Genomic DNA, 4792 nt, shown 5'->3' on the forward strand with positions numbered 1-4792 from the left:
GGAACCCCACACTTATTCAAAAACTTGTTCTTCAATTATGATCTTCAAAAATCACACGACTTCTTCAAATTAAGCTCCTTCACTGCTTCACTTCTTTCATCACTACAAGATAAGATCAAGAACTAGAGAAACACATCATTATTCAGTTAAACAAAAAAAACTAAAAATTAAAAATTTTAAACTAAAACAAATCAAAAGGAAATGAAAATGCAAACTCATAAAAATCGGGTGGCCTCCCAACAAGCGCTTCTTTCTGTAGAGTCGTGAGTCGGACTCCTTCCCACTCTACGTTGCATCGGGTGGAAGTGTAACCTCCCCGTTCTCCATCATCTTGATCCTTGTTCGTTTGTAGGCAACCAGTCTGTTGAATGCCTTTATTGAACTTTCTTGCATTGTTGGGTTGACATCTTCTTTATGTTTCCGCTTGTGTTCTATCCTCATTCTTGTGTCTTTAGCTTTTGTCTTGTCTCATTCTGGGTTTTTCTTGTAAAATGAGACTCATCACATTCTACTACTTTTTCTTCAATCTCCTCTGTTACTGGATTTGGTGGTCTTATAAAATCAAACACCTAAAACATCATTAGCATAGAAAGTAGAGGTTTTGAATAATTCATTTCTTTTTCCAATTACTCTTCGGGTAAAGGCTCCTCCGATTCCTCCCACTCTTCTTCCTTCACACGTTCAAATTCATCATGCTTAAGGAAATTCGTGCTTTCTTGTTTCACCAAATTTCATTGGCACGGGATAGGAAAGGAAGAGGTGGTCAATATGGCTAAACGGCAGAAAAATCATAATATTTTTTTATTGCCCACGACGTGGCACTATTGTCTCCACGTCGTGGCGACTGGGCAGATTTACGATACTCTTCTTCTTCTTTCTTCTTTACTTCGAGCGACTGATTAGAATCCTCTTCAAGGTCCTTCATATTCTCCAATTCATCTTCTTCTTTTGTATCAACTGCCATGACTTGAACCATAGGGATTGACTCGACTTTTCTTGAAAGTAAATTCGATAGCTTTTCTGTACAAGTTTTTTTAATTGCCCAACTTGTGTGTGGATGCTTAAAATAGATGCTTGTTGAACTCTAAGTGTTACATCATGTCTTTTTTCACTAGCTTCCATGAATCTGAATAACATCGACTCGAGAGCATCTATCTTCTCGGATTGGGCTCATTCTAGTTGGTAGAGATTATGCTCTAGTTGTTGATATTTTGTCATGTCTTGAGTTTCTTGTACTCCAACTCACAATCCTTAGTAGAATGGGGTCCTCCACAAGCTCCGCATCTAACTTGAATTGCTCCACCTAATTTTGTGATCTTTTCTTCCATTGCATCGAGCTTTGCAATAATTTCACTAATAGCATCTTGACCTCCATCTTTACTTGACTTTCCTCTAGTGAAATCCTCCTTTGAGTTTTAATAATCTCTTGAATGCTTAGCGAATTCTTCAATCAAAGCTTTATTTGTTGTCAGATTCTTCTTTGTCATGGGCCATTGCGAGTCTAGAAGTTGACGAGTGCACACATTGACTCCATCATAAAATATCGAAAATTCTTGTTGCACATTGAAGCCATGTTGAGGGAAATGTCGTAACAATCTCTTGTAATGTTCCCAAACTTCGTATAGCGACTCCCCCTTCTAATTGTTGAAAAACATGGATATTTCTCTTAAGCTTTGCCACCTTTGAAGGAGGGATAAACTGGTTGATGAAATCGGTCTTAAAATCATTCCATGTCGTGATTGCTCCAAAGGGAAGTGATTTTAACCATTCTTTTGTTTCAGCCTTCAATGTGACCGGTAAACTTCGAAGCATCAACGCATCTTTACTCACGTTAGGTGCATTAAAATAATGTTAAATCTCCACCACCTCTTCAATATGCTCATAAGCGTCCTCGTGCTCCTGCCCATAAAAAGGTAGTTCCCTTAACATATTAAGAATGTGCCCTGGAATTTCAAACTTTGTCGTGGTTAGGATTTTTGGTGGATCAAGACCCCATCTGTTGTCGTTCCTTATATGGCGTTTGTACTCTTCCATTGACATGGTCATGATATCCCCCATTTTTCCTACTAAGATAAAACTAGAAAAACACGCATAAAAGAAACAAAAAAACAAAAAAACAAAAAACTAACTGAAGCAAGACCACGATGTGGTGAAGATTACCATAACGTGGTTGCGTCTCAGAGAAAAAAAAAACTAAAATAAACAAATGAAACAGAAGTAACTTTTTGTGGTTTTTACCCCACAAAAAGGATTGAATAACTAAAAGCAATTAACCTAATAATCAAATAAACCATTATTTGGCACCGGCGCCAAAAACTTGATGTGCACAAAATACACCTATCAACTCTTAAATTTACAACCAAACAAACATATACTAACTATGCACCTATAGGCAATGTACCTAGTCAGATTATAGTATAGCTTGGCAATCATGTCATTTTGAATCATGTCTATTTTTCAGATCATTTTGAATCATGTCAATCAGAGTTACGAGTCAGGAGATATGGCCAAAATACTGACGAGGGGTCAAGCTATCCAACAACATCCTTCTTGTGTCTTCTTCTTGTCTAAGCTGTTCATTTTCGCTTCCAGCTTCCATATTGTTCTGAGAATGTATTTTTATGCTACATAAAAAATATTAAACATTATAAGTATATTTGGTTCTATAATAAGCATAAACATAGCTAATAATATTAAGATATGATGTAACATATATATGTAAATATGCACATATCAATTGTTATCCTCGTTTATCGTCTGATTGAGAAATATAGTGATCGATTAGATATGTATGCTAGTAAATAGGATGATTTTATGCTTAGTGTTCTCTAAGATCTGTTTGTTGGTTATTGGATGGTTATTTGTATGCTTGTTTGTTATATATATATATGTGTGAACACGGTGTATGTGTGGTTGGGTTGCGGTCATCTTGTTTTGCGCTAAAGGCCAACAGACCCAGGGAGTCCCAGATAAACTGAATGCCAGGAGGGTGTACCAGTCATGCCAAAGGCCCAAAGAATGGTCCAAATAAGATGAAGGCCCGGTGCAGCGGTCCAGTCATGCTGAAGGTTCTGTGAGCAATCCAAATAGGCTAAAGGCTCTATATGCATGTTGTTGTTGTTGTTGTTGGTATGATTATTTTGTTAAGTTGGTACTTTGAGGGAAATCACTAAGCATTGGGCTTACAGTTTTGGGTTATGTTTCGGGTACTTCAGATGATCGCGGGAAGGCGAAGGCGTGATCATGCACCTCCTCGTGTTTTGATTTATGATTTTTGGAAAATCTCTAATGTTAAACTTGTCTTGAAAACTATTTTATAAACAATGATGATTTATGGGTTGGTTTTAAAAGTTTTAAAAAAATTCATGAATTTTATGGGTGTTACATTGAGATCAGTGGGAGGAAGTAGATTTCGCTTTGGGAGGCAAAGCCAATGAGGTGATGACTTGGAAGAGTTTTTTACCCGACCTAGGGCGAAGTTTACCCCAACCATTGAGGTGCAGTAGTTGGCGAAGGAATTTCATGACCTTTACCGGATGACTGAGACTGTGGTGAAGATCACCACCCAGTTTAGGGAGAGAGCTCTTTTTGTCCCGCAGTGTGTCACAAATGAAGAGATGAAGAAAACAAGGTACCATGGTATGCTGCGAGATGATATCTGGAAGTTGTTAGCTTTTTAGCTTGTCATACTTTGGAGAGCATGATAGCTAGATCTCGAGAGCGGGAGGTTGATTTGTAGAACCTCAGGGAAAAGGAAACCATAGTAGATTCATATCGTAGTGGACTAGGTGAAGAGGAGCAAGACTCAGGATTCGCGTTTGGGAGGACATCAAGGTCAGCGCTATTGTGCCAAGCATGGGAGGACCCATTTGGTGGCTTTCGAGAGATTGGAAGGGGGTATTTCATGTATGGTCTGATGGGTCATTTTAGTAGGGATTACCCCGTGGGTCGGTTCCGATGTGTTTTCACTACAACCATGTGGGCCACAAGAAGGCAGGTTGTCTGATGTTAAGAGTGAGTGCACCTGCTCCAACTACTTTGAGGATCATTGACGGTTATGTCGGCAGAGTAGAAGCCCTAACAGCGAGGAGCCAAGCGTTGCAGTTTCAGTTAGGAGTAAGGGCACACCTTGTCAAGGTGGATTTAGATTGTCAAGGAAGTGATGTAAGTCTACGATGTAGTCGTAGAATTCACCAAATTGAGATAGGGGTGATTGTTGGGATGAAATAGGATTAACGCGTACCTGGGTCGAGGCAGACAATATTGTCGAAGGATTACTCTTTGTTTTGGATGAGGATCGATGAATCCGAGGCGAGGCTAGGCTTGTAACAACACTCGATTAGGTGAGACCCGTGGGCAAGGCCCGAATGGTTATGACAAGGGTGGGTGAGACCGGGTGGAAAATTGGTTGGAGCAAGGTATTGGATCACGTGTAAAGTAGGATAACTCTGTGGTCAGTGATTGGTATATGTGTGATCTTTGGGCTAGAGTAGCCTTTATCAGTTAGACTCTTAGTAGGAGCCTGGTGGTGAGACCAGGTGTGAGACTGTCAATCTCAGCGGTCGAGTGGGGATTTGATATCTTGGTTTAGTGGAAGATTATTGTGGAATCAGAAAATTTCGGATAGAATGCAAGTGTAGATCATTGCATTTCAGGATATGAGTTATCCATCGAGATGGAAAATGGCCGAGACTCGCGTTGGGAGTTGCCTTTGTATATATATAAAAGATCTTTTCATCAGCAAGTTATGGATAAGGAATCTAGCTGCTAAAGGTATCAGTTGGATAATTCA

At 39.4% G+C, this 4792-nt stretch overlaps 1 non-coding gene across 1 annotated transcript; it reads left to right on the forward strand.

Moving 5' to 3' along the window:
• Positions 1-1566: 1566 nt before the first annotated feature.
• On the forward strand, positions 1567-1674 carry LOC145037968 (small nucleolar RNA R71). Its single transcript, XR_013679076.1, has one exon. It is a non-coding gene; the product is annotated as a small nucleolar RNA R71 (small nucleolar RNA).
• Positions 1675-4792: the final 3118 nt, after the last annotated feature.

This window comes from Lactuca saligna, chromosome 3 (assembly GCF_052625555.1).
Source record: "Lactuca saligna cultivar CGN05327 chromosome 3, ASM5262555v1, whole genome shotgun sequence".
In the NCBI taxonomy this organism is placed as follows: Eukaryota; Viridiplantae; Streptophyta; class Magnoliopsida; order Asterales; family Asteraceae; genus Lactuca; species Lactuca saligna.